The sequence below is a fragment of the Hyperolius riggenbachi genome, chromosome 2 (genome assembly GCF_040937935.1).
Source record: "Hyperolius riggenbachi isolate aHypRig1 chromosome 2, aHypRig1.pri, whole genome shotgun sequence".
Classification (NCBI taxonomy): domain Eukaryota; kingdom Metazoa; phylum Chordata; class Amphibia; order Anura; family Hyperoliidae; genus Hyperolius; species Hyperolius riggenbachi.
The window spans coordinates 458,193,427-458,208,312 of NC_090647.1; the positions used below are offsets into that span (position 1 = coordinate 458,193,427).

The following is a 14,886-nucleotide window of genomic DNA, read 5'->3' on the forward strand; positions in this document are numbered from 1 at the left end:
CTCATCCTCTCTCTGATAACCCTTATGTCCAGAGTTCACAACCTGCATGTCAGTTATCTGTACAAACTCCATTGCAAACTGCAGTCAGAACCACACCTTGGTCCTGGCAAAAATCATTAGAAAACAAGTCATCATCCAAAAAGAAAAAATTCTTTCCTACCAACTCCATTCAGCATGTGCAGCCTCCAGCCGATTCCAGTCGTGTGCAGCCTCCAGCCGATTCCAGTCGTGTGCAGCCTCCAGCCGATTCCAGTCGTGTGCAGCCTCCATGCAGGTCGGTGCAGACTCCTTGCAGCTCCATACAAACTTCATCCAGCTCCGTGCAGATTTCACCCCGATCCGTGCAGATTTCACCCCGATCCGTGCAGACTTCAACCATGTCCATGCAGACTTCAACCATGTCCATGCAGACTTCAACCAAGTCCATGCAGACTCCAGGTGATTTGTGTCCTCAGCAATCTCCAGTCTGTCCTGAGCAGTCCTTCGCCTTTCTTTGTGGACTCTTTCATGGACTAGGTTTGCTGACAGTGGGTCAGCCTGCCAGGCCCGCAGAGTGTTGCATCCAGCCCGCAGAGTGTTGCATCCAGCCCGCAGAGTGTTGCATCCAGCCCGCAGAGTGTTGCATCCAGCCCGCAGAGTGTTGCATCCAGCCCGCAGAGTGTTGCATCCAGCCCGCGGAACTTTGCTCTTTGCCTGTGGAACTTTGCTCTTTGCCTGTGGAACTTTGCTCTTTGCCTGTGGAACTTTGCTCTTTGCCTGTGGAACTTTGCTCTTTGCCTGTGGAACTTTGCTCTTTGCCTGTGGAACTTTGCTCCTTGCCTGCGGAACTTTGCTCCCAGTCCGCACAGGCTCAGTTCACACCGTTTCATTGCCAGTCCGCACAAACTGTATCGGGATCTCAGCCAACGGTCCAGCCAAGCGCTCAGCCAACGGTCCAGCCAAGCGCTCAGCCAACGGTCCAGCCAAGCGCTCAGCCAACGGTCCAGCCAAGCGCTCAGCCAACGGTCCAGCCAAGCGCTCAGCCAACGGTCCAGCCAAGCGCTCAGCCAACGGTCCAGCCAAGAGCTCAACCAAAGGTCCAGATCCATGAGGTTACACAGGCTGCTGTCCTGTCTGAAACTACTGAGCCTGCTGTCCTGTCTGAAGCATCCCAACCTGTTAACTTGCCTAAAGTTATCCCGTCTTCTGTTTTGCCTGAGGTTATGCAAGCTGCTGCCCAGCCTTCACAGACTTTTGTTGCTGCTGTTCCTGTAGGTGCCAAGTCTGTTGATGATCCTGCTCCTAATGGTGCTCAGACTGATGTTCCTGATGGTGCCCGGCCTGCTACTGTTCTTGCTTCTCCTGGTAGTGCCTGGTCTGCTGGACTACTTGAGGGCACCCAGTTTACCATCCAGCCTGTTGCTGCCCTGTCCGAGACAATCCAGCCTGTTGCTGCCCTGCCCGAGACTATTCAGTCTGTTGCTAATCTGCCTGCAGCACTACCTGAAGTTTTTCAGTTAACTGCTCAGATGTCACAGGACTCTGCTGTTGCTTCCAAGTCTGGCGACTCTGCTGTTGCTTCCAAGTCTGGCGACTCTGCTGTTGCTTCCAAGTCTGGCGACTCTGCTGTTGCTTCCAAGTCTGGCGACTCTGCTGTTGCTTCCAAGTCTGGCGACTCTGCTGTTGCTTCCAAGTCTGGCGACTCTGCTGTTGCTTCCAAGTCTGGCGACTCTGCTGTTGCTTCCAAGTCTGGCGACTCTGCTGTTGCTTCCAAGTCTGGCGACTCTGCTGTTGCTTCCAAGTCTGGCGACTCTGCTGTTGCTTCCAAGTCTGGCGACTTTGCTGCTGCTTCTGAGGGTATCCAGTCTGCTGCCGCTTCTGAGGGTATCCAGTCTGCTGCCGCTTCTGAGGGTATCCAGTCTGCTGCCGCTTCTGAGGGTATCCAGTCTGCTGCCGCTTCTGAGGGTATCCAGTCTGCTGCCGCTTCTGAGGGTATCCAGTCTGCTGCCGCTTCTGAGGGTATCCAGTCTGCTGCCGCTTCTGAGGGTATCCAGTCTGTGGTTCCAGTTGTTGCTTCCAAGTCTTCGGTTCCAGTTGTTGCTTCCAAGTCTTCGGTTCCAGTTGTTGCTTCCAAGTCTTCGGTTCCAGTTGTTGCTTCCAAGTCTTCGGTTCCAGTTGTTGCTTCCAAGTCTTCGGTTCCAGTTGTTGCTTCCAAGTCTTCGGTTCCAGTTGTTGCTTCCAAGTCCACGGTTCCAGTTGTTGCTTCCAAGTCCACAGTTCCAGTTGTTGCTTCCAAGTACGGTGTTCCTGCGGATCTCAAGTCTGCTCTGGCTCTTCTTGATCCTGATGGGTTCCAAAAGTTTTTCGATTTCTCTCCCTCCCTGCCCACCCAGCCTCGGTTTTTCTATTGGGACCCAGGTGGGGCTAACTCTGGAGATCGTATGGAGCGTTCGGAGCCCGCTCCTAAAGAGGGGGGTACTGTGAGGATCTGTGCCTGTGTCATCCTGCTGGTGGCAGCACTGAGGTGGACTTCCGCTGTCTACCAGCAGATGGCTCTCATATTGCTGGGAGCGGGGCAATTCCTCGGCTCACCAGCAGATGGAACTGTGGGAGATTCTGGCCAGTCACCTGAGCAATGTGCTGCTTATTTAAGGCCGGACTTCCTAGCAGCACATTGCTAGGTCATTCCGTTTGTCTGCTTGCTGCAGTTGTGACTCTGGCCATCCAGTCCTGTGCTCCTGAACTCTGCTCTGATATTCTGTATTCCTGGTATTTGATCCTTGCTAGTCTGACTATTCTCTGTCTTCTGCCCTTGTACCTTTTATTCTCTGGTTATTGATCTTGGCTTGTATGACTATTCTTCCGTGTGCTGATTCTGCTGAGACGTGTCTGTATATATTGTATATATTCTCATATTGTGTGTGTGTTGCTGTATAGATAGTTAGATAGTCAGGGTTCTGGTATTTGTGGTGCACCACGTGTTGTTTGATTGTATATTGTATGTGTATGGTGATCTGCATTTGTTCACTTGCATTTTTGTAAATAAAACACATTTATTATTCTACTCTGTTGTGCAGACGTCAGTATTTCCATTGTGATCTTCTGGTTTTGTTTAAACCAAAACGATTGCCATGCAGAGATCGTGGATCTGCCAGTCAGGTTCCAGTCACGACCACGATCTGCATGGCCAATCGTTACACTGTATTGTTAAAATCGCACAAAAGTAAACCTACCAGTGCGTTAGGGGACATCTCCTATTCCCCTCTGTCACAATTTCGCTGCTCCTCGCCGCATTAAAATTGGTTAAAAACAGTTTTAAAAAGTTGGTTTATAAACAAACAAAATGGCCACCAAAACAGGAAGTAGGTTGCCGCATTAAAAGTGGTTAAAAACAGTTTTAAAAAGTTGGTTTATAAACAAACAAAATGGCCACCAAAACAGGAAGTAGGTTGATGTACAGTATGTCCACACATAGAAAATACATCCATATACAAGCAGGCTGTATACAGCCTTCCTTTTGAATCTCGAGAGATAATTTGTGTGTTTCTTTCCCCCCTGTTCTCATGCACTGAAGTTTCAGGCTGCTCGTTTCTTTCTGCAAACAGCTTTGCCCTTGTCTGTAATTCTTCAGTATGTGAAAGCCCAGCCAGCTCAGAGGATGATTTATCCAGCTTGTAAAAGATAAGAGAGCAGAGAGAAGCTGCCCTAATCTAAATAATACACAGGCAGTGTGCATAGAGGGGCCTGGGAGGGGGAGTTCATAGCAGAACCACAACACTGAAGAACTTGGCAACCTTCCAGACACAGGCTGACAAGTCTGACAGGGGAAAGATACATTAATTTATTACAGAGACTGTGATAGTAGAAAGTGCTGCAGTAAGCCAGAACAGATTAGAATAGCTTTTGGAACTTGTAGGATGATAAAAAAACAGGATGCAATTTTTGTTACGGAGTCTCTTTAAGAAACTGTTCTCCACTCCCTTCTTGTACCTCAAATACTGTAGTTGCCAGTGGCAGGTTTTGGTGCGTGTATCAATTGTTATGTATAGAGTGCTTGGGGGGCCACAATGTAGAACTTTGCATTGCGGCCCACAGCTCCTTAGCTACGCCACTGTGCGTTTCCTCTCTGTGTTTGCAGGGATTTACACTAGTCACAGCCCAAAAATCAAACTGGTAGGTAATCGTTTTTCACCAAAAATTGGGCCTAGAATGTGGCAACATAACTTAGATCATGAGTCAGCTAGTGATATGAACTGATAAGTGTACTCAATAAATGTTGTTGTGGGAATTTCAGAACAAAAACAATAACAGTCAGCAAATGCAGTCCAATACACTGGATCACTTCAAGGGGCTCAACACCTGGTCATGAAGTGAGTAGACCCTATAGTACAAGATAAAGTTTGTGGCACTATACGCCACTGTATATAAACGAAAAGCTTTTTTAAATGGTCTAAAATTATCATAATACCTGGATGTAACAGTAAAGCACAGGAGGGTGTCTGTGCTGATTCCCCCCCACACACACGCACACACACCTGATGGGGTGTAGCCAGCCCTGGCCAGCTTTAGATACAATAAATTCCAAGTTTGTCCAGATACGCGTTAATCGAACATACAAAGTAGGGTGTATCAAAGAGAGACAGGTGGTCGGAATATTTGCTTGTGATTTGCAAATAAGTGTATCAAAATAACTGATGGCACAGAGAGTCTCTTATATGCCACCGAACACATGCAGTCTGCAAGCAACGGCCCTGCCAGATAGTCATTTTAGACCATTTGAATAAACGCTTAGATTTTATACAGTGGCATATAGTGCCACAGACTTCTCTTGTACTACATGGTCCAGTCATCTCATTCATGACCACGTGTTGAATTGTACTGCTCCCTGTACAAACTGTCGGCTGTGTTGCACCACTTGAAGGAACTTCAGCATCGGGGACTCCCTTACTTGTTCTAGTTTCACATGCAACAGTCTTCAATGACTATTTCAGGGGGTGAAATGTTGCATAACGTGCATTGCTGTTTTAATATATTGTTAATGAAAGCGTTAAATGGTGCATGTCTTAACATGTGTATTACTATGTGCTGCACATATTCAGTACCTTACTGACTTTTGTGTTCAATATTTCAGTAGTTGCACTGTAAACTGCTTCTCAATGCATTAAATTACACGTACTGATGTTCTCTCCCATCTACTCATCATGGTGTGTCTGTGTCCAAGAGTAAGGCCTGGTTCACATTAGCGTTCGCTGTCCGGATTCGCCTGATCAGATCCGGACCGTATACTGTACAAACGGAACGTACGTTCCGCATAGCAAAGCAAAGTCTATTTGGACGTTCACATGCGTACGTTCCGTACAGAACAGAGCTGGATCGGATCCGGACACTTTTCCAACATGCGCTATTTTTCGGGTCCGGATCATCCGGCCAACGCACCCGGACCGGATCTTGACTGCACCATCTGGTAATGGAAACCAATGGGGAACGGAAAGCACAGAACACACTGGATACAAACACCTGACGTTCTAACCCACTTCCTATGCGTATTCTAGCGGCCATTTCGGATGGGGACACATGGCCCAGCATTCCTGGAGTGGAGCAGCAGTGACTAACGTGCTGGAGCTGTTTGGCAGTATGTTGGAGGTGGAGGTGAGGCCTACACAGCGGAGGACCTGATTTTACAGGTGCACCTTCTGCTGACCCCAACAATTTTAATAGTTTTATCGCTATTTTTACAACATGGATCCGGATGGCAGCCTGATGCATTCCTGATGCAAACGGACCGGATCCGGATCGGAGCCGTACGGTTCCGACCTGGATCCGGTCCTGATCCGATCCATTTGCATGCCAAAACGAAAGTGTGAATGGGGTCTAACACTGCCCCAACATACATGCTTTGGTAACCCATTCTTCACCATATACTCACTTGGTCTCAGTGCAGGTAGGGAGCAATGCTGGTCCAGCCATTCCAGAGAGGTTTCTCTAAGATCTGTCATACTTGTTGTGGACACCATACGATTAAATGAGTTGAACAAAGGACGGATAAGGAGGCTGAACTATTGCTATGTTAAGGGAAAAGTACTTAAAAATATTTTCATTTTTATAAGTTTATTTTCAATGAACCACCAATGAATGTCCTAATATCATAGATATGGTCTGTAAGTCAGAAATGATTGTGATCACTGTCAGTCAGTATATTGTGCACCATGTCAGTCAGTATGCTGTGCATCATGTCAGTCAGCACAGGTGTTGTTTTATTGGTCTTGCATCACACTAGGTTGTATACTGAACCCGGGTTCTCCCCCTGTTGGGCTCAATATTGAGCCTACTGTGGAAACACCTCTCAACGGGTAACAGTAATCCCCGCCACCAGAAATTCGTGCCTCCATGTGCAAGAAAAAAAGATCAGCAATCTTCCACTTCAGCAAAACAACACATGAGCACCGATGATGTGGCCATTTAATCCACTTGTCATAAAAGATACAGTGGGTTGCAAAAGTATTCAGCCCCCTTGAAGTTTTCCACATTTTGTCATATTACTGCCACAAACATGAATCAATTTTATTGGAATTACACATGAAAGACCAACACAAAGTGGTGTATACATGAGAAGTGGAACGAAAATCATACATGATTCCAAACATTTTTTACAAATAAATAACTGCAAAGTGGTGTGTGCATAATTATTCGGCCCCCTTTGGTCTGAGTGCAGTCAGTTGCCTATAGACATTGCCTGGTGAGTGCTAATGACTAAATAGAGTGCGCCTGTGTGTAATCTAATGTCAGTACAAATACAGCTGCTCTGTGAGGGCCTCAGAGGTTGTCTAAGAGAATATTGGGAGCAAAAACACTGTGAAGTCCAAAGAACACACAAGACAGGTCAGGGATCAAGTTATTGAGAAATTTAAAGCAGGCTTAGGCTACAAAAAGATTTCCAAAGCCTTGAACATCCCACGGAGCACTGTTCAAGCGATCATTCAGAAATGGAAGGAGTATTGCACAACTGTAAACCTACCAAGACAAGGCCATCCACCTAAACTCACAGGCCGAACGAGCGCTGATCAGAAATGCAGTCAAGAGGCCCATGGTGACTCTGGATGAGCTGCAGAGATCTACAGCTCAGGTGGGAGACTCTGTCCATAGGACAACTATTAGTCATGCACTGTACAAAGTTGGCCTTTATGGAAGAGTGGCAAGAAGAAAGGCATTGTTAACAGAAAGCATAACAAGTCCCATTTGCAGTTTGCCACAAGCCATGTGGGGGACACAGCAACCATGTGGAAGAAGGTGCTCTGGTCAGATGAGACCAAAATTGAACTTTTTGGCCAAAATGCAAAAGGCTATGTGTGGCGGAAAACTAACACTGAACATCACTCTGAACACACCATCCCCACTGTCAAATATGGTGGTGGCAGCATCATGCTCGGGGGTGCATCTCTTCAGCAGGGACAGGGAAGCTGGTCAGAGTTGATGGGAAGATGGATGGAGCCAAATACAGGGCAATCTTGGAAGAAAACCTCTTGGAGTCTGCAAAAGACTTGAGACTGGGGCGGAGGTTCACCTTCCAGCAGGACATTGGCCTTAATTCACTAAGCTTAACTCCTGTGTTTAACCACTTCGCATCCAGACCTTGTTTTCCCCTTATTGACCAGAGCAGTTTTGACGCTTTAGCGGTGTCCCTTTTTAATCAGCCATAACTTTATCCCTACTCACGACACCTAAATGATCTAGGTATAGAATAGATAGATAGATGTATCCCCAGGATTGCTGCCCCTCATGTGTCCATATGTGTCCCCAGGAATAGTGGTCCCCCATTATAGCCAGATGCGCCCTCAGGATTAGCGGGTGCACCCTGGATTAGGGCCCCCCACCATTATAGCCAGATCTGCCCCCAGTATAAAATTATACACATAAATTAAAATTGTACCCCCTCTTATTTTATTGTCTCCCCCCCCCCCCCAGCTGCACATTTTACCCCCCACCCCCCACCAGGGGTCCACACACCCCCATAGGAGCCAGCCAGATCCCCCACCCCCCACCTAGGCAGCCCCCTCGGTGGCCAGATCTGTTAAAAAAAAGGATTAGAAAGCAGCCCGACTCACCTTATCTCGTTCCAGCGACCAGCCTGCAGCCCAAGCCTCCGATCGCCGCTCTGCACGCAGCCCTGTGATGCCGGTTACCGGGTCCCGGCTTGATGACGTCATCAAGCCGGGACCCGGTACCCGGCATCACAGGGCTGCGTGCAGAGCGGCGATCGGAGGCTTGGGCTGCAGGCTGGTCGCTGGAACAGGAAAAGGTGAGACGGGCTGCTTTCTGATCCTTTTCTTTTAGCAGATCCGACCATGGAGGGGAGAGATGAATGATCACGCTGTTTGCTACAGCGGGGATCGTTCATCCGCGGGGGGGTTACTAATTGGCTACAAGGGAACATTTTCCCTTTCACCAATTAGTATTGCAGCTGTTAGTGCCGGGAGGTGCACTCTGAAGCGCACCTGTTCCTGCACAACAGGGCTGCAAGCAGGTCAGTATATCTACGTCGCTGTGGCTTGGAGAGAGCCACAGCTGACGTGCATATACTGTATTGAAGGACAAAGTGGTTAATAACTCTTCTGAGCTGTTTTACAGTTATCGCCATGGTGATATAATTGTGGTAACTGTAAAACAGCTCAGAAGAGTTATTAAAGACAGGAGTTAAGCTTAGTGAATTGAGGCCAATGACCCTAAACATAAAGCCAGGGCAACAATGGAATGGTTTAAAACAAAACATATCTATGTGTTAGAATGGCCCAGTCAAAGTCCAGATCTAAATCCAATTGAGAATCTGTGACAAGATCTGAAAACTGCTGTTCACAAACGCTGTCCATCTAATCTGACTGAGCTGGAGCTGTTTTGCAAAGAAGAATGGGCAAGGATTTCAGTCTCTAGATGTGCAAAGCTGGTAGAGACATACCCTAAAAAACTGGCAGCTGTAATTGCAGCAAAAGGTGGTTCTACAAAGTATTGACTCAGGGGGCTGAATAATTACGCACACTCCACTTTGCAGTTATGTATTTGTAAAAAATGTTTGGAATCATGTATGATTTTCGTTCCACTTCTCACATGTACACCACTTTGTATTGGTCTTTCATGTGAAATTCCAATAAAATTGATGCATGTTTGTGGCAGTAATGTGACAAAATGTGGAAAACTTCAAGGGGGCAGAATACTTTTGCAACTCACTGTATGTAGACAGCAATACAGTTCACATGAAGGAAATGCGATACTTCACCAGTCTGATGACCCACACACAGTTAGCTCACGGATGATCCAACAATTGTTTCACACCTCACTGGTGCTTGTTCACGGATGCTGTGGCTTACATGGCGGCTATGTGAAAACACGCCACAGTATGTTCAAGCAGTGTATAAGTACACGCCTCTGTTCAGCCTTCTCCCCTCATTGGTCCAGTTGCAGGAAGCTGACGGGCTGCGCTGCCTCAGCGCGCACTGACGTCACCACGGAGAGCGACTGGAACCAACAAGCCCTAAAGCGAAGAGACCTTACCAAGGTAACGGGCAGAAACTGCCCGATTGGTGTGTGCCACGCAATCCCCCACGAAATTTGCAGCAGGATACAATAGTGCACGTCATCCATAGGGGCTAGAACTCCTCCCTGACCTGGAACAAGGGTTGACAGGCCAAACACAACATACTCAAGGGAATTAAAGGGGTAGCATCTAAATTGCATATAAATACTTAAGTACTAAAGTTGGAATATAAAAGCAAGGGCAATGAAAAAAAAAGATCAAACCTACAAATTTACAGTGACTTTAAGGGTTACCCCTACCCACCCCCACCCACAAGCCAATTCCCACACACCTATTTCTCCAAGAATACACATAACTCATTCCTATCATTGAACCCAAGCTGTAGCTTCAGTTCTCAAGATTCAATAGGATTCCCTTTGAGACAAAATTTTGTCCCGATCACCTCCCCTCCTGGGGACTCCCACAGCGATCAAACCCACTATTCTCAGGTGGGATGGATCGCCGTGGTGGTTGTCCAAAAAGTGCTGAACCAATTTGGGAACACCTCCCTCACCCTTATGGATTGCTCTTACATGTTCCACCAAACGTTCCCTCATTGGACGTGTGGTTTACCCTATGTAAAAATACGCACAAAGACACAGGAGAGCATAGACTACAAACTCGGTCCTACATGTGATGAAACTCTTAATTTGGAAATGGACTGATCCCAACCTTATATTGTTGGTTTTTAGCACATGACTGCATGTGGGACAATGCCCACATTGAAAATTTGCACTAGGTCTGCGACCATCAAGCCATGTATGAGACCAGGGCCGAGCCTGGGCGGGTGCAAGGCACCCGTCTCTGAGAGGCGCCGCCCGGCCGTTGCTCTCCCTCTGTGGCCGCCGCTCTCTCCCTCCCTCTAGCCGCCGGCACCTCGTCAGACCTCGATCAAGCGGCGACCAGTAGTGCAGGCGCTAGGACCTAGCCTGCCGCAATGGTATGCGGAAGTGACATCACTTCCGCATATAGAGCGGGTGCGTCCGGCGCCCTCTTACTGGTCGGGTCGCCCGCTGATCGAGGTCTGACGCTGCTGCAAGGTGAGGGGGTAGCGGCGGCTAGGGGGGGTCCCACTCACTCACTCACTCACTAAACGGGGTCTCTATACCCCTGGCTCCATATACTGGGCACATATACCCCCTGGCTCCATATACTGGGCACATATACCCCTGGCTCCATATACTGGGCACATATACCCCCTGGCTCCATATACTGGGCACATATACCCCCTGGCTCCATATACTGGGCACATATACCCCCTGGCTCCATATACTGGGCACATATACCCCCTGGCTCCATATACTAGGCACACTGGCTGTTTGTCATTATGTGCATTTACTGGTGAAAAGCGTCTCTTGTTAAGTGCATTTACTGGTGAAAAGCGGTCTCTTGTTAAGTGAATTTACTGGTGAAAAGCTGTCTTTTGTTATGTGCATTTACTGGTGAAAAGCTGTCTCTTGTTATGTGCATTTACTGGTGAAAAGCTGTCTGTCATTATATGCATTTACTGGTGAAACGCTGTCTCTTATGTGCATTTAGTGGGGAAATTTTGTCAGTAAAAATCTTTTGTCAGTAAATTTTTAGGTATTTGTCTGTAAAAAATAACGTGAAAGGTTGGCAACACTGGCAGGCTGCGCGGCACAACGGGAAAGATACAGGCAGCCCACCTCACGCTTGGGCTTGGCTGGGGGAGGAGCCAACGACAGCGAGCAAGAGTAGGGTGGCCGCATGCAGCCATAAATACGCAGTGTGTGACTGCTTCGCACTAGCAGAGCATCTCAGCCTGGGTCAGTCCAGAGACTAGCAGGCTCGCAGGCAGCCAAAGCCAGCCAGGAGCAAGCCCATGGAAGAGGGGTAGGAATGGGGTATCACATGCATGCGTAAAGAGGTGGAAAGTGTGAGTGTGATTAGGCAGGACATGGGTGTGGTTATGTGGTTGGGCGTGGTTAATTTAACCTCTCCCAAAGGCGCCAGCGAAAATCTTGCACCCAGGTGCCAGGCACCCCAGGCTCACCCCTGTATGAGACTGTTGCCTCACAAATTCACTTTGTGTTAGCATGGAGCCCAGGGTATTACTGTGAGAATCCGCTCAGCTGCCTGCACAGGCAGGCAGCCTTTTGACCATTGTTTAGGTTTGCATGCTGCAGGACTCTGGAACAGAGACCTGTCTTTCCATTGCAAGTTCTGGTCTGTTCTCTTGCTGGGGAATTTGCATACATTCGTTATGCAAATCCCCTACCTGCCTTCTTTGATGACTGGCACTATAAGAGCTTTATGTTTCCCAGAAGGCTTTGCTGGTCATTTCCATTCCATGGTCTGTTCCTGAAGGACACTGCTGGAGTGTCAGCCGTTGCTATCTAGTATAGTTAATTCCTGGGGGTTGCTTTAGGCTCCCCTTCTAGCCCAGTCAGGTTGTATTATCTGTTTGTTTGTTCTTTTGCTATTGTCCTGTCCCAACGGTGGTCGACAGGAAATGGTTCTGATCTCTGTTCTTGGAGTATAGCTGGTGCAGCGGTTGCTACCAGCTATCTCTTCTGATCTGTCTCTTTGGATCGCGCTAGCCACTTTTCGCTAGCGCTGTGGATCCTTCTGTTCTGTCTCCTGGGATCGCGCTAGCCACTTTCCGCTAGTGCTGTGGATCCTTCTGTTCTGCTACTCTGTACCTGGATCGCGCTAGCCACTTTTCGCTAGTGCTGTGGATCCTATCTCTCGCTTGTCCCTGTTTTTGTGTGTCTGTCTTGTCTGCTACGCTTGCTGGAGGCTCGGTGAGGTAACCGTTAAGCAAGCGCTCGCGTCCTCTGTTTCATGTTTGTCTGTTAATGGTTAGGTAGGCGTGCTTGTCTCTATTGTGCTTATCACGTGGAGACCGCGCATAACCGCGTGCACTGTTGCGAATGAGTGCGGTGTTCGCGGTTAGCTAGCGTTTGTTATTTTCCGTATCTCCTCATTGTATTTGCTGTGCCTTTGCTACCCTCGTGCCCGGTTTTGCTCAGTCTTGGGTCTCTGTCGGCAATCGCCATTCTTGCGATTGCATTCCCACTTCGTTTCCGCCGTTGTGTGTTCACCGTCGCTGGGTGGCGACTAGTTTGGTGGACACACATTGGTTCTGTACCTTTGCTCCGTTTCTTGTGGGCTATCCAGCCCTGCCTGATCGTACCTTGTCCTGGATCTGTACAATTCCCGTCTGGCATCTGTGGCTGTGCAGCGACTGTGTTCGCCTGCACTCCACAGCGCCATCTGCCGGAGGGAATTGCCCTCTGCGGGTGCATAGCACCTAGCCTGGGTGTCCTCAAATATACGCTTGTGGAGGAAATCCGCCGCGTCAGCGCACGTCTGGTGCGCTGACCGCGAATACGATTCCACAATCGTTACAATTACCCTGTCGGAAGGACATAATTGGGGGCTGTAGTACCTTGGGACCTAATCTTTCATCCTGTTCTAGTAAGTGCCAATTCCTCAGAATGCTCTCATGAATTTTACCTGACATTGGGGAAAAGTCAAACACAAATGCAAATGTGTCATCACGCTATCTCTGACTACTCTTTAGGGTCCCAATCTGCTGATGTCCCGTACCTTTTCCAAAGCCTGTTCTAATTCAAAAGCATCGTACCCTCTCTCTAGGAAACGATCGTACATCTCACTTGCCTGAGTCTCAAAGTCATCATTTTTGGAATTGTTCCTTTTTAATCTCAAAAATTGACTATATGGGACAGAGGTCTTGACATGGTTTGGATGATAGCTGGAACAATGCAGGACCGAGTTTGTAGCTGTGCTCTTCCTATGTGCTTTGGTGATTATCGTCCCCCCCCCGAACCTTCTTGGTCAAGAAAAGTGACCTGTTGATCGCCCCATTCGCCTGTGAATTTCATATTCATCTCATTTTGGTGCAGATACTCCAAAAAGGAGTTAAAGCGGTCCCTGGTGGACCTCTAAATTACCAACACATCGTCCACGTACCTGGACCATGCCCTCAAATCACATCTATAGGGGTTTCGTTCCCCATAGATGTACACTGCCTCCCATTTTGCAAGAAATGGACTTATGGACCTTAGGCAAAAAGTAGATGACAGGTCTTTTTGGGAACTGGGGGAACAAATCATTTCCCAACTTAGGGTCAAGAAAGCCTTGTTGTACCCCAGATCTCAAAAGGTTTCTCAACTTTTGTTGGTACTGAAAAGTGGGGTCAGCCTTCAATTTGACATAGGTAGAACTATCCTCAAGCTGCCTCAAGGCCTCCCTTACATAGCTGTCCATTCTCATCACAGCAATGTTACACCCCCCCCCCCCTGTCCTCTTTTTTTAATTGTGAGATCTCAACCATTTCACTGCTTTCCATTCAGAAGCAGAGAAGTTTTGTTTATCTTCCAGATAAATAATTGCTTTAATATCCTGCAGGACTTGTTTTTGGAAGGTATCCAAACCTGAACCTGCCATTGGAGGGAAATGGGCAACAGATTTACAGGCATGATAGTTCAATACATTCCCCAGTTTGGTTGTATCTTCTGTATGACTTTCCGCAAAGAGGGTTTGTAGGTCATTAAGAGCGACACACCAATTTGGTTGAAAGCCAAGATTCCAAATTCCCTCCCTTACTGGGGTTTCACCTCCTGCTCCATAAAGCCTATAGATGTTCATCTTGCATATGCTTTTATAGAGATCAATCTCGAATCTTGTGAAATCAAATGACCCAGTGACCACAAAGTTCAAACCCTTCTGCAAGACCTCAATGCATGATTGTGAAAGTTCCACCCCTGATAGATTTCTGACACGCAAAGTGTCAGATGCCATTGCCATGTGCAAGAAAACAAGATCAACAATCTTCCACTTCAGCAAAACAACACATGGGCACCGATGATGTGGTAACCATTTAATCCACTTGTGATAAAAAAAATATGTAGAAAGCAGTACAGTTCATATAAAGGAAATGCGATACTTCACCAGTCTGATGACCCACACACAGTTAGCCCACGGATGATTCAACAATTGTTTCACACCTCACTGGTGCTTGTTCACGGATACTGTGGCTTACATGGCGGCTATATAAAAACACGCCGCACTATGTTCAGGCCGTGTATAAATACACGCCTGTGTTCAGCCTTCTCCCCTCATTGGTCCAGTTGCAGGAAGCGCCGCCCCTCCTCTCTGACTGGCCGCGCTGCCTCAGCGCGCACAGACATCACTACGGAGGTTATCCCCCTGTTGGGTTCAATATTGAGCCTACTGTGGTGTGTTATATCTGACAGCAGCATTGTGTCATTATACAATATATTGCATTTAGAGTGATTGTTTCGTATGCAGCAGGGATCATGTTGGAACATTTATTAGTTATTTTTTAAATCATT

The 14,886-nt window shown here is 47.7% G+C and overlaps 1 long non-coding RNA gene across 4 annotated transcripts in view; it reads right to left on the reverse strand.

Annotated features, from left to right (window-relative positions):
- Positions 1 to 14,886, reverse strand: part of LOC137544802 (uncharacterized) — a 44,178-nt gene that overhangs the window by 6,237 nt on the left and 23,055 nt on the right. For all 4 annotated transcript variants that reach the window (XR_011025922.1, XR_011025923.1, XR_011025924.1 and 1 more), the window contains exon 5: positions 5,906 to 6,035. This is a non-coding gene — a long non-coding RNA (uncharacterized lncRNA). The remainder of the gene's footprint in view (positions 1 to 5,905; positions 6,036 to 14,886) is intronic.